Source organism: Oncorhynchus keta, chromosome 21, assembly GCF_023373465.1.
Source record: "Oncorhynchus keta strain PuntledgeMale-10-30-2019 chromosome 21, Oket_V2, whole genome shotgun sequence".
Taxonomy (NCBI): Eukaryota; Metazoa; Chordata; class Actinopteri; order Salmoniformes; family Salmonidae; genus Oncorhynchus; species Oncorhynchus keta.
In genome coordinates this window covers 10,046,412-10,062,441 of record NC_068441.1, presented here as the reverse complement: position 1 = coordinate 10,062,441, position 16,030 = coordinate 10,046,412, and positions in this window count along the sequence as shown.

Genomic DNA, 16,030 nt, shown 5'->3' with positions numbered 1-16,030 from the left:
AAATCCTACTTAAACAGGACTCATAAAGAATTTAATTTAAATGTTAATTTTATTTTTTGATCACAGAAACAATGAGAAAATATGGAAAAATAAATAACTCATGAAATGTTAATTATATAAAGCAGCCCGTGTAATCATCTGCCAGAGAGTAGTCACAATCGTCCCGAGCCCCAAGTAATACATTTGGGCCAGATAACTCTTACCGGAATCGGACTTAGCTCAATCCTCACATCCTAGCCACAAGTAATACTGCCGAAGGCGGCCCAGACTCGGGCCACATGATGTCGGCCGAGTCTGACTCTCAGCCGAGTGCCCCGACTCTCAGGCGGAATCGGCCCAGATCCACCCTGCTAGCTGGAAACAGCGTACAGATGAAAAGTTGATGAATTCAAAGCTACTCTCACGGTGAGACTAACACACACTGCACTTCAAGCCAACTGAATCTTTTAATGAGGCCCTGGGAGAAAACACAACAACAACACAATCAGTCCACCCGATTTACTATGCATTTAACAGATGATTAACAATACTGAAATAAAGTAGATTGGGTACTTTCACTGAGCTCTTAATTCAATAGCTAGTTGACGCCCAATGAACACAACAAAGGGTGCATCACTGCAGAGACCTATATGTGGGCAGAACTAGAACACTATCAGTCAACAGACACACCCAGGAGAATATAGAACACTCAGATTAGATCACTTCTACCCTGGGAATGTACTTTAGGCATACGAATAAGCAGTCGTTTATATTAAGCTCATTTATATAACTGCTTTTGAGAGAAGATTAACTTTCTATATATTTTATATTTTACAAAGTCTAAAGAGACAGAGAGAGGGAGAGGGGGAGTGAGAGAGAGAAAGAGAGAAAGAGAGAGAGAAAGAGAGATTGGACATTGAGGAGTAGAGAGAGAGATTTGATATTGAGGAGGAGAGACAGAGAGGGAGAGAGATGGGGAGGGAAGGGATGACAAGTTGACAAGTTCTCTCTCCGCAGATCATCCGATTGCACTCTGGGTCGGGGGTGAAATTATGTCATACAAATGAAGGAAACAAGAAAATTCAACTTTAGTCTGGAACAACCTCCATTACACTAGCATGAGTAGTGCCCATCACATGTCCAGCTGTAGACACAGGCAGACCCCTAAATGCTTCCATGAAAACGTCAAAGTGCAATTCTCAGCAAAGTCTTCTCTCTTATCACAGCAATTTGAGAGACAATTTAGCTGTCTCTGCCTACAACTCTTTGCTCTGCAGAGCTTCTGGGTCTTTTGTTGTCCTTCATCTCTGTCTCCTGTGTTCCACTCTATATCCATCCATCATTATTATCTAAGCTGACTACAAGAACAAAGTCTTTAACTTGGGAGATCCATGAAAAGCAATGCCAATTATGGAGGTTTGTCCTTGGACTATATTGGTTGACCAACAGACAGCATGCTACTCTATGACAGAGATTTCACGGTGAGCAGGGAAAACAAAGGTATACATACTCTATTAATGTCCAAAATACCTGAAATTAAGCTGCCAGCCATACACCTTTAGAAAAAAGGGCTCCAAAATAGTTATTTGGCTCTTCTTGAAAGTTCCTTCTTATGGGGACAGTAGAAGTTCCTAAGCGTTTACAGTATAAGGCTTCCGAATCCTTCTTTTAATGGCCTACAGGACACCTCACCATTCTCCCTCAGCTCTAGAACACCATGTGGTTCTGTTCAGGAACATAAATCTGGTGAGCATTAAATCGAAGCCCATTCCTTCCCAAACTCTTCACGTGGACAAGGTAATTGTGTTCCTTATCAAGGCATTAGTAATTCAATTAGAATTATTGGCCTTTTTTTAGCAACAATATCAGCAGCCTGTAAATAAAATCTGACTAAACCCCCAAAGGGAGATGAAGAGAAGTCAATGTTGCCATGGGAACAACCCCCCTGCACTGGTGATGACAGGCAGGCCACTTGAGAAAGAGAAGCTTACAACTAAATGGAGGAAAATGTCACCAGTTTTACTGTTAAAAGTGACATTGTGTGTCTAGCAATTTGTAATGTGCTGTCATCAGTTTACTCAGAGTGAGGCATTTTTGGATGCTAACAAAGATATCAATAACTTTTCCAATGAATCTGGGGTAAGATTAATTCACAGTTCCTGCCTGTATTGGTTTATAATCATTGACATTATTTAGATTATGACAGAAATCATGATTCATATCTGGTATGCATAAAACCCTCATTGAGATATAAAGGAGTATAATTGCTCTGTCGCTCAAGATTCCATGGAGTTCAATTTGTTTTAGCATAAGTCACAACTATTCCATTTCTGGCAAATCCTAGCCATTATTTGTGCTGACATTTTTATTGCTAACTTTATGCCGGCATTGCGAAAACAAATGGAATGACTAAGAGCTTAATAAAATGTGTTATGGGAAAATGTGTTTCATGTCAATCATACAATGTTGTATTTGCGTAACCTTTTGTCTTGGCTGAAAATTCACTTTTGAGAATACCACAGCAGTTGTTCCTGAGTGATTTCTCCTGCTTGCTGAGACTTCCTCCATCCTGGCTATTGCGATCGTCATACAGTAGACGCCTCTCATAAATTGACAACCTCTTCTTTGAAATTAATGTATTCCATTTTTAAAAAACGAGGGGAAAAAATTATAAATGAAAATATTGAGAAAAAAAAAGTTTTAAAAAAAGGTATTCAACAGCAGTCTTCTTCCCTTGCCAATAATAATAAATTGGCCAAAGTCAGTATTTGTAGAAGTGTACCTCTATGACAGTATGCATCATTTGAACTTGGTTTCTCTTTAGTATGTTCTGAACGCTGCTGAACAAATACGGACCTAATGTAAGTTCATTCCTGCCTCTTAAAGAAGGAACTACCTCTGTTAAGTGAGCTGGTCTAATAAAAAGTGTCAGATCCTGGTGCAGGCCTTGGCTTTCTCCTCATGCTGAGCAGAAAGATTACATTTTGATTAACTTCTCTCAGCGAGAGCCGCAGGCCATGGGCCTGTTGGGGGAGAGCTGATGGCTGGGCTGTGAGTCAGGAGTCAGAGGGAAACGGAAGGTCACCTCAGCTCTGGATGGCTGCACTGCTGCCAGCTTCACACTCCAGCGGGGCAGTAAAAAGAGACCAGACACCAGCACTGACACACCAGACACCAACACTGACACACCAGACACCAGCACTGACACACCAGACACCAACACTGACACACCAGACACCTCGAACATGCTCTGGGCTGAAACATGAATATGACAAATCTCCAGCTGTATTCCCACACACCGTGCCAACAGACAGTATTAGGCTCATGTTTCAGTCATTTGGGATGGCTTAATCTGGTTTCAGTTATTGCTCCAGAGACCTTGCCAAATTAATCTCTTTAAATTTGATCTCCATTTGGCGCCACGGTTATAGGGTGACCCCATTCTGTCAGATTTGACAAATGAAAATGATTCACTGTATTTGCAGAAACACAGACACAGCCAACCTGTGCATTGTGGCGTTTATCTATTGCGCCATGAATTGTAAGAAAAATCCAACCCAATGAAATCACAGCTGCTCTCAGTAAACGCTTGTCCTGACTTTGACCCATGTTAGGTTTTTCCACACTCCTCCAAAAGCATGGCTTACACAGCGACATGATGCCTAGAATTAAGTAGTGGTATACAGGCAACAACAACAGAAAATCTCTGCACACCTTTGAAAGGGAACATGGTGTTGTTGTAGTTCCCTGCCTGCAGGGAGTTAACCTTGTCAGTGGTATTTTAGGCTCTGTGCCTGTGGGCTTTTTTTTTCAGACTGCTGCCAGCCACCTTCTGTAGGTAGTAACAGCTAGGGGTTGTCATGGAAACAGGCCGCTGAGATGAGACATGGCGCAGACTACCACGCACATTTTCAAAAGAAAGCATTTATTGGCATTACAACTAAAAAATACAAATCTGTTCCAATCCTCAGATGCTCATAAACACATATCAGATCATGCATGATCATTAGGTTTGCATTAGTTAAGTAATGTGAAAATATAGATTTCCGACTAAATAGACATACCCAAATTATTTATCATAAACAACACGTAGTAATTCTCACCTTTCTGGTAAAAAAAAAAACAGTTATAAATTGCTGAGGTGGAGTCACTTTTGAGGACACAAGTTGAAGTACACAATAGGGGAGAGTGGGGTAAGTCGAGTTAAAAGGGTTAGTTGAGACACCTCTTGTTTCTAAGAAACCATACACAAAATTCATAATTTGACCAAATATTTAGGAGTCTGTAATGAGAGAAACCACATGGAAAAAGTGATTTTCACAAAGACAAATTCATTTATTGTGTTAGAAGTTTAATGATGCTTGAATCTAAACCAAAGTAGATTGTTCTATACATCAGTTGGGGGTCTCTATAGGCTTCAATATAAGGTCCTAAACCTAACATGAAAGTACATCCTTGTAGCTGCATGGATTAATATCGTCAAAAGGTTTGCCTTGGGGTATGTTGAGCCAAAGATTGTGAAAACTTAATATGTGTAAACATTTGTATGAGCATAACAAGATTCAACAACTGAGATATAAACTGAACAAGTTCCACAGACATGTGACTAATAGAAATTGGAAAATGTGTCCCTGAACAGGGGGGTCAAAATCAAAAGTAACTGTCAGTATCTGGTGCTGCAATGCATCTCCTCCTCAACGACTGCACCAGATTTGCCAGTTCTTGCTGTGAGATGTTACCCCACTCCTCCACCAAGGCACCTGCAAGTTCCCGGACATTTCTGGTGGGAATGAGATCCGGGCTCTCGCTGGCCATGGTAGAACACTGACATTCCTGTTTTGCAGGAAATCACACACAGAACGAGCAGCATGGCTGGTGGCATTGTCATGCTGGAGGGTCATGTCAGGATGAGCCTGCAGGAAGGGTACCACATGAGGGAGGAGGATGTCTTCCCTGTCACGCACACAGTTGAGTTTGCCTGCATTGACAACAAGCTCAGTCTAATGATGCTGAGACACACCGCCCCAGACCATGACGGACCCTCCACCTCCAAATCGATCCCACTCCAGAGTACAGGCCTCGGTGTAACGCTCATTCCTTCGACGATAAACGTGAATCCGACCATCACCCCTGGTGAGACTAAACCGCGACCCGGCAGTGAAGAGCACTTTTTGCCAGTCCTGTCTGGTCCAGCGATGGTGGGTTTGTGCCCATAGGCGACGATGTTGCCCGTGATGTCTGGTGAGGACCTGCCTTACAACAGGCCTATAAGCCCTCAGTCCAGCCTCTCTCAGCCTATTGTGGACAGTCTGTGCACTGATGGAGGGATTGTGCATTCCTGGTGTAACTCAGGCAGTTGTTGTTGCCGTCCTGTACCTGTCCCGCAGGTGTGATGTTCGGCTGTACCGATCCTGTGCAGGTGTTGTTACACGTGGTCTGCCACTGCGAGGACCATGAGCTGTCCATCCTGTCTCCCTGTAGCGCTGTCTTAGGCATCTCACAGTACGGACATCGCAATTTATTGCCCTGGCCACATCTGCAGTCCTCATGCCTCCTTGCAGCATGCCTAAGGCACATTCATGCAGATGACCCTGGGCATCCTTCTTTTGGTGTTTTTCAGAGTCAGTAGAAAGGCCTCTTTAGTGTCCTAAGTTTCATAACTGTGACCTTAATTGCCTACCGTAAGCTGTTAGTGTCGTAACGACCTTTCCACACGTGCATGTTCATTAATTGTTTGTGGTTCATTGAACAAGCATGGGAAACAGTGTTTAAACCCTTTACAATGAAGATCTGTGAAGTTATTTGAATTGTTACGAAGTATCTTTGAAAGACAGGTATATTTCTTTTTCAGGACCCTGTTTCTTCTTCGTTAGAAAGAATACTATATTTCCCTTGATTGAGTGATACTGATACTAATGTGATTAAAAAAATACACTACATGAACAAAGGTATGTGGACACCTGCACGTCGAACATTCCTAAATCTTGGGCATTAATATGGCGTTGGTCCCCCCTTTGCTGCTATAACAGCCTCCTCTCTTCTTGGAAGGCTTTCCACTAGATGTTGGAACATTGCTTCGGGAATGTGCTTCCATTCAGCCACAGGAGCATTAGTGAGGTCGGGCACTGATGTTGAGCGATTAGGCATAGCTCGCAGTTGCCGTTCCAATTCATCCCAAAGGTATTCGATGGGGTTGAGGTCAGAGCTCTGTGAAGGCCAGTCAAGTTCTTTCACACCAATCTCGACAAACCATATATACTGTATGTTTTTACCCCCCTTTTCATCATATCCATTGTTGATCTTGTCTCATCGCTGCAACTCCCCAATGGGGAAGAGGCGAAAGTTGAGTCATCTGTCCTCCAAAACATGACCTGCCAAATCGCGCTCCTTAACACCCGCACGCTTGACCCGGAAGCCAGCCACGCCAATGTGTCAGAAGAAACACTGTTCAACTGACGACCGAGATCAGCCTGCTGGCACCCGGGCTGCCACAAAGAGTCACTAGAGCACGATGAGCTGAGTAAACCTCCCAGGCCAAACCCTCCCCTAACACAGACGATGCTGACCAATTGTGCGCCACCCTATGGGACTCCCAGATGTGACACAGCATGGGACCGAACCTGGGTTTGTAGTGACACCTCAAGCACTGCAATGCAGTGCGTTAGACCCCTGCACCACTCAGGAGGCTCAACAAACCATTTTATGATGGACCTCGCTTTATACACGGGGTCATTGTCATGTTGAAACAGATAAGGGCCTTCCCCAAACTGCTGCCACAAAGTTGGAAGCACAGAACTGCCTAGAATGTTATTGTATGCTGAAGCATTAAGATTTCCCTTCACTGGAAGTAAGGGGCCTAGCCCTACACTATGCATTGGGGCAGGTAGCATTCTCCTGGCATCCACCAAAACAAGATTAGTCCGTCGGATTGCCAGATGGGGCAGCGTTATTCATCACTCCATAGAACGCGTTTCCACTGCTCCAGAGTCCAATGGCGGTGAGCTTTACACCACTCCAGCCAATACTTGGCATGGTGATCTTAGGCTTATGTGCAGCTGCTCAGCCTTGGAAACCCATTTCATGAAGCTCCCGACGAACAGTTCTTGTGCTGACGTTGCTTCCAGAGGCAGTTTGGAACTCGGTAGTGAGTGTTGCAACCGATGACAGATGATTTTTACGAGCTATCCGTTTCATCACTCAGCGGTCCTGAATTGTGAGCTTTTGTGGCCTACCACTTCGCGGCTGAGCCAATGTTGCTCCTAGATGTTTCCACATCACAATAACAGCACTTACAGTTGACCAGGGAAGAGCAGATATTTGATGAACTGACTTGTTGGAAAGGTGGCATTCAGGCCATTCTAAGGCCAATGTTTGTTTATGGAGATTGCATGGCTGTGTGCTCAATTTTATACACCTGTCAGCAACGGGTGTGGCTGAAATAGTCAAATGAACTAATTTGAAGGTTGTCCACATTCTTTTGTATATATAGTGTATGGAAATATGAAAAAGTATGTTTTTTCTTATTCAACAAAAGTGGGGGAGTAAGGCTGGAAATTATTTAAATGCTTTCTAAATATAGTAACAATCAAATTATAAACAACTTGCTATAATATTTCACCTTTCTTACAACAGTAAAATATATATGACATATATATGATTATACTTAGTGACAGTACAAAATTAGCAACATTTCATATAACTGACGACAAAGCATTTTCTGCCCAGCGTCCTCTGAGCGATGCACAGACGCCATTCAAATGCCTGCCGAATCATTGCTTTTCCTCTGATTTTGTCCCTCTGTGATCAAGAGAAAGTGGTCTTGTTTAAATTCTATTAAATTATTTAATATATTTATTAACACCCCTAAATAGGGGACTTAAAGTTTAAGAGGTACTGTACCACAAGATGTTCAAGGTAACTACATATATCCAACAAGCTCTCACTGTCTCACTGCAGAATTAAACGTTCATCTATGTTCTCCAAACGTCAAATTTCAAAGCGTTTTTGTTGCTCCAAAAACAGTACATTACAGTACAGTAGAGCACAGTAGAGTACAGTACATGAATGAAAAGTAAAGAAAAGTAGAGTTGAGTACAGTACAGTAAAGTCCTGTACAGTAGAGTAGAATAGAGTGGAGTAGAGTTCCATACAGTGCACAGTAGAGAACACTAAATTGACTACACTATAATCTTTTTCCGCAATTCTGTTACTGGCTGTAAATCCACTTCACTTAATGTAGTTCAATAACCAAAACCACCTGGGGGCGGCCCGTCAAGAAATCCATGATCCAATTTCAGAGGGAGGTGTTTTATCCCAGGGTCCTTAGTTTAGTGATGAGCTTGGAGGGGACTATGGTGTGGAACGCTGAGCTGTAATCAATGAACAGTATTCTCATGTAGGCATTCCTTTTGTCCAGATGGGAAAGGGCAGTGTGGAGTGCAATAAAGATTGTGTCATCTGTGGATCTGTTGGGCCGGTATGCAAATTGGAGTGTGTCCAGGGTGTCTGGGATGATGGTGTTGATGTGAGCCATGACCAACCTTTCAAAGCATTTCATGGCTACTACAGATGTTAGTGCTACGGGGTGATTTAGACAGGTTACCTTGGTGTTCTTGGAAACAGAAACTATGGTTTTCTGCTTGAAACATATACAGGACCAGTCAAAAGTTTGGACTCACCTACTCATTCAAGGGTTTTTATTGAGAGAATGCCAAGAGTGTGCAAAGCTGTCATCAAGTCAAAGGGTGGCTACTTTGAAGAATCTCAAATATAAAATATATTTGGATTTGTTTCACACTTTTTTCTTTACTACATGATTCCATATGTGTTATTTCATAGTGTTGAAGTCTTCACTATTATTCTACAATGTAGAAAATAGTAAAAATAATGAAAACCCTTGAATGAGTAGGTGAGTCTAAACTTTATATATATATATATATAGGGCCTCTGGGTAAGCATTTTCTTGTTGGTCCTATACAGCTTGTTGAGTATGGTCTTAGTGCCAGCATACGTTTGTGGTGGTAAATAGACAGGTTTGAGAAATATCTTGTTAAACCATACTATTTACAGCTTATCATGAGTTATTCTAACTCAGGCTAGCACAACCTTGAGATTTCCCTAATATTAAAGATTGCACGCCAGATGTTGTTAACAAACACAACACGCAACATCTCCCCTGACTTTCCCCCGACGCCACCGTTCTGTCCCGCCAATGTATAGAAAAACAAACCAGCTAGATTTATATTTACCATGTCCTTGTTCAGCCACGACTCTGCGAAACATAGGATATTACAGTTCTTCAGATCACATTGATGGGATACGGAACTCATCCAGTTTATTCTCCAGTGATTGGCAATTTTTCCTCTCTGTGACGTAGTCTCGTCAGGTAGCCTGTACAGCGCCATCTCCTCCTTATTTGACTGTCGAGGATTTGGGCCTGGTTTCGCCTCCGACTCATTGAAGTAGAAGTCCTCTTCCAAATCGAGGTTAGTGATAGCAGTTCTGATGTCCAGAAGCTCTTTTCAGTCATAGGAAATGATGGTGGAAACATTATGTACAAAAATACACAAAATAGCACAATTGGTCAGGAGCCTGTAAAACGGACACTATTCCCTCTAGTACCGTTCTCCGACTCAAAGCAATAATTATTTTAATTTGAAAAAACATAGGGTGGTAAAAGCTAGCTAGCATCATTCACTAATGAGCTTCATTTCTGACAGGCTGGTCAGATTACATTTCAGCCTCAGAGGCTGATAAATCAGGATTCTGCCGTGTTAGCTGTTTCATAGGTAAAGCTCCTTGTAGGCAGATTAGTAGTCAGTGATTTAAAGGCTGATGCAGGGTTGCCGGAAAATGTGTGGCGAGGCGCCATTTGCCACAGCACTTTTTAATCAGGTGTGGCAGCGGCACATTTTTTATTTCGTTGAAATAGAATATATTGACGCAAAATGCTAAAAAGAGGGGCAAAAAACACAGCCAGATGATACAAAATGTTAGGACAGTGACAATGTAAATGTAAAACAGTGACAATAAAACATTATCAACATTAAAAGATCTTAGTTTCCTTAAAAAGTAGAGCCTTTGCTGTCCTTTCTTATACATCAGTGCTGTGCATTTTCCCCAACATAGCTTGTGGTGATGCACAGCTAGGGTTGGGTAGGTTACTTTCTAAATGTAATCCATTACAGTTACTAGTTATCTGTCCAAAATTGTAATCAGTAACATAACGTTTGGATAAGCCAAACTCAGCTATGTAATCTGATTACATTCAGTTACTTTTAGATTACTTCTAAAAGTAATCTTCTTCTAACCTATCGCTTTCTACTACATAAAATAATACGATTCAGTTATATCTTTACATTAATATTTATAATTTATGAGTCCAAAAATGGATGTAGCAACTACAGACTGCCCCTTTAAGTATATCAACAGTGTGTGCATTTGAGCATGTCTCTATTAGACCTATGAATTATACATTTTTTTATCAGCATGAATTCGATAGAGCAATAAAAGCCCCACTTTTATTCTATAGGCTGGGATCGCACTATGCAGCTGTTGCAAGATCACATTTTTCACTGGCTGTCCACTGGTTTCAAAAACAATGATTGATATGCAGTTTAAACTTCTTGAATTCAACCATTCCTGGGTTCAAATAAACATTTTGATTTGTGAAGAGCCATCCACAACAACCACAATCCGTAAGCAGGAAATAGCTAAATGAGAGAGCAGCAGTGTGTTTCACATCGATTTGCAATGTAGATATCAATAATAAGTGATGTCCATATCACTGTAGACGACACCACTGCTGTCATCCTTACCTCCAAGCGTTTATTCAAGTTGGTTAATCTTTAGATCCCGACAGCAGTCGCACCATTGGAAGACATAGCTTGGACTGTAGCCTACAAAAGCCTATTCCTGCTCTTTTCCCTCGATCCATCAAACACATTTGGTGTGTCATCACAGTGGTCTCTAACTTGTGGTCAGACTCGCTCAGGTGGAACAAACATAAATGTACATTTTTTCAATGCTCATTTGAATGTCATTGAGAAAACAGAGAAATGTAAAAAAAAAAAATGCAAACATCCTTTCTGAATTTAAAAGTAATCCTCTAAGTAATCATCTAGTTTTTCATAAGTATCTGTAATCTGATTAAAATTGTTGCTGGTAATGTAACAGATTACAGTTACCGTTTTTTGTAATGCCTTACATGTAACAGATAACATGTAGTCCGTTACACCCCAACCCTGTGTACAACACCCAAATCTTTATACTCCTACACTACCTCTATGTATTGCCCCTGAACAACAGTCAGTGGGGAGGGTGTTATGTTTCCCCTACAGTCAATATGCGTTTCTTTTCTCTTTTTTTGTGTTCAGCACTAAGTGAGAGTCATCACACCACTTAACAAAGTTCTCCAAGACTGGCCCGTGCTCCTTCTCCTCATCCTGGATTAGCCTGACCAGTGCTGTGTTGTCTGCAATCTTAATCAATTGTCTACCAGGGTAGGAGCTTTTACAGTCATTGGTATACAGCTGCGGAGAAAGCACACACCATGGAGGAGAGACCATGCTAGTGGTGCGCTTGTCTGACATCCACTGTCCCACCTTGACCTGCTGTGTCCTATTGCTCAGGATCCACAGCACCAGGCTTCCATCCAATGATAGATTGTCTGTCAGTCTCTATGCCAAGGTGGAAGGATGGATTGTATTAAACGCCTAAGAGAAATCAACAAATAAGACCTTAGCATGGCATTTGACCCTCTACGTGATTGTAGATACAATAAGGTTCAGTAGCATAAGGATGGCATCAACAACCCCTTCCCCCTACCAGTCACAAAAGCAAACTGAAGGCAATTAAGACACTGCTGTTTCTAAATCCCCTTCACAAAACACTTCTTAACCAGGGACGTTAATGCCACTGGCCTGTAGTAATTTATTATTAAGACTATATCTATTATTTTTAATGCTAGAAAGTTAACAAAAGTATTTAAGGGGGTTAACCTTCCAGACTGGAAATGGTGTCAACTCACTACTCAAGGCTTTTACTTGTATATAGTTACATAAAATGCACTAATTGAAGATGTGCATGTTCATGTTGAAGATGTGCATGTTCATGTTGAAGATGTGCTTGTTCATGTTGAAGATGTGCATGTTCATGTTGAAGATGTGCATGTTCAATATTTTTTTTTATACTTTCAAAGGATAAAGCTAAGAACATTAACAACTTCATAGTTAAGAACAATATATCAATATGGAGGAAAATTAAATGTATTCTACAAGAACCAATATAACATCCTAAAAACAAAACCTTTATGGAGCAATCCTTGGATAGCTTTTCAGAATTCACTGATAAATTGGTCTACATGTAAAACTAAAGGAATATAAACTGGTAACAGGAAATACATATGTTTCCATGACAGAATTAAAAAGTAATTTTGGACTGACCAATGTAGATAGTTTCAAATACATGCAACTTAAAAGTTGCATTTCATGAAATTTTGATTTTAAATATTTTGGACTTCAGAGTAACCTTGAGGGAATCTTATTTGAATCAGAAAATAATATTCATATGAGTGTGAAGATATATAAAACCATGCAAAGAGCATATCCAACTGACAATCTCTTAGAAAAAAAGATAAACTATTGGAACAAAGACTTAAAATGTAGTGATGTTTTCACAAGATGGAGAGAAAGTTGAAGCATAACTAACGAAATTACAGTTAACTAAAATGTACACTTATTCCAGTTTAAACTAACGTATCGATTTATTATACAAGAGACAAACATAATCTACAGAACAACGGCAGAGTCATATCTTACTATAAGTGTAAAACTAATAAATACTCAATGATCAATGCTTTCTGTGAATGCAATAAAGTCCAGAAGTTATGGACGGAGCTAGAAAGTTGGAAGCTATTACAATGTAAACATACTTTTAACCCTCTTACTGTGTTCTGGTCGAATTGGACCGATTTCCAAGTTTTCTCTCTGAAAAATGTGGTTCATTTAATCTGATTGTCATAAGGTTCCATGACGTTGTCCCCACAGAGCATCTGAACACACAAAATACATTTTGATTATGTTAATTACATTTTGAGTGTTTTATTTAACTTTGTACACCTGTGGTGTTCCCAGTCAAAATGACCTGTGATTAGAAATGAATTGGTGAAACTACAATTAGTGTATACAATTGAGTTCAGGCACATGCCCATTCATCAGATGGGCACACTTCCTCTCCCAGACCCCCACATGCATGTGTGTTTGAGCACACACACACACACACACACACACACACACACACACACACACACACACACACACACACACACACACACACACACACACACACACACACACACACACACACACACACTTCACTCTCTTTCTTGGCTTCCATGGCAACCCCCACGGGAACCGTTCCCCAATATAATCTTTCCCCCACGGGAACCACACCTTTTGACATTCTCACAAACAATCGCAATATTGTTTCAATAATATATAGAACTTTTCTCACTGCTTTGGTATATAAAGCTATTTTGAGGCCTTGCTCAGAATTCATTCTGTGGCAGCACAATTACCAAACGATATTGTCACACCCTGGCCATAGAGTGGCTTTAGTTCTCTATTTTGGTTAGGCCAGGGTGTGACTAGGGTGGGCATTCTAGTTTCTTTATTTCTATATTTTCTATTTCTTTGTTTTTGACCATGTGTGGTTCTCAATCAGAGGCAGCTGTCTATCGTTGTCTCTGATTGGGAATCATACTTAGGCAGCCTTTTTCCCACCTGTGTTTAGTGGGAAGTGGTTTTCTGTATAGTTTATTTGCCTTACAGAACTGTTCGTTATTCCCTTTGTTATTCTGTTCGAGTGTTTTGATCAATAAATATCATGAACACTTACCACGCTGCACTTTGGTCCGATCCTCATTCTGACAAGAGACGTTACAGATATACTGTATGTGAGGCTCTTGATCATATCTTTGATCATGATACTGGTGAGAAGGAGAGTCCTTGTTAAATTTTAAACTTTGACACAAAGTAGTCTGTGATAAATAGCACAATATGTTTCATCTGAGTATTTGTTATAGTCAAAATAATCCATACATTATGCTTTTTTAACTCAAAAGCGAGTTGAATGAGCTCAGGTCAATGAGGCCTACAGGCCATACATAGCAAATAGAAAGTCCAAAACTTGCAATGTTCAAAAGAACTTAAGTTGATAAAAAGATCTAACACAATATTAGGTGATACTATATGTATTATTATCGATTTATAATCAGCTACAATGGGGCAGTCGTTTTGGACCGGGAACACAGAATGAATTAACATGAAACGAAAACAACAGGAGGGTTCATCTGTCTGTCTGCATATTTTAAGACATGGCATATGGGGGTGTAGTGAGATACCCAATGGTCTGGACCATTCTCTTCTCACCACTCATGTTGAAAAACGTATATTCAAAACTTGGAAATAAATCAATCCGCAATCATTAACACAATGGAAAAATGTAATGATTTACTATTGAAATATTGAAATAGCATGGGCGACTGAGAAAAACAATTGGTACAATTTAAGGCCAAGTGGATAACAATAATGCAGGCACTTGGGATGGAGGTGTGAGAATGTGGTTCTGGTCAGATGAGATGTAGTCGTTGTTTGTGTGCGTCTGTAAGTTGTTGTATTTGTTTGTAAAATAAAAAATAATGTTTTCAAAAAACATTCGATTTTACTGTCTGTCCCTCAGTTGTATGTCACCATCTCATTACATAGATATGCAAGGACCTTGAGCATTCCCCCCCAGTGGCAAACTGTTATCGAGGGAGGGATCTATATTAAATACAATTTTTAGCTTCCTTTTAGTATGTCATTACTTTGAGGATTCTATTGATTCTTTGGTGTGTCTAAATCCAAAGTGTCACTTCGTGTTACTCAATTTATAACATGATGGTGCCAATAGACATGGTCACCCTATTTCTAGCTCCTAGCCAACTTTGCAGTATTCTTTTAAATGTTTGTATTATTTCTTACATGATTTGCTCAGAAAGTTCCTTGTATTATTACCTACAGCCGGAAAATACTTTTGGACATTAGATTGGCGGTCACTCACCAGAAATTCAAGCAAAAATGTTACTTCCCTGACCAGGGTCCTTTGTTTGAACTTCCAGAGGCAGTTTTATTCATCACGGGGCCTGCACCAAAACGCTGATGCCAAAGACAGTGAAGAACAAGTGGGGCCGTAGTCAAACTCAAGCGGTGTGCATACCATCCACCACTTCTGAATATATCACTCGCTAACGTTCAGTCCCAGGACAATAAAGTAGATGAGCTGAGAGCGAGGATCTCCTTCCGGAGAGACATCAGGGATTGTAACATACTTTGAACTATGTGCAAACTGTAAACCACATATCGCATAAATCATATTTATTGTATTTGGGGACTTAAATAAAGAAAATCTGAGGAAAACGCTACTGAAATTCTATCAACACATCTCCTCTGCTACACACACACATCACACATTCTTGATCAGTGCCCTCCCTTCAGCAAATCAGATCATGCCTCCATTCTGCTCCTCCCCACCTATAGTCAGAAACTTAAACAGGCAGCACCCTTTGTAAGGACTGTTCAACGTTGGTCTAACCAATCGGAATCTATGATTGCACCTGGTGTATTCTACTCTTCTTACTCTCAATAGTAAGTTGAGACCCCGATTGAGTGGCCGTGGCCCTAAGAGACCGCTTATGTCGCTAATGCCTGGAACAGGCTCTGCTCATACAGTATGAGGGTGCAGACAATTGGGAACTGCTAGCATCTCTCTGAATAAAGCTGTGTTGCTGACTGTAAGATAATGCAGCATTCTGTGCTGCTTAATAGTGCCCATTATCCATCATCACATCCTCCTTTGATCTAAGCTCAGCCACTTCATTCCTCCCCTCAATGCTGCCCACACCCATCTCATCTCATCCTGGAGAGTGGGCATGGCAAGGGAGGACACCGTTGCCCTATATGTCATTAAATGGCAGTGTGAACACTGAAGATCTGTCCTCTGTGCCCGGTGG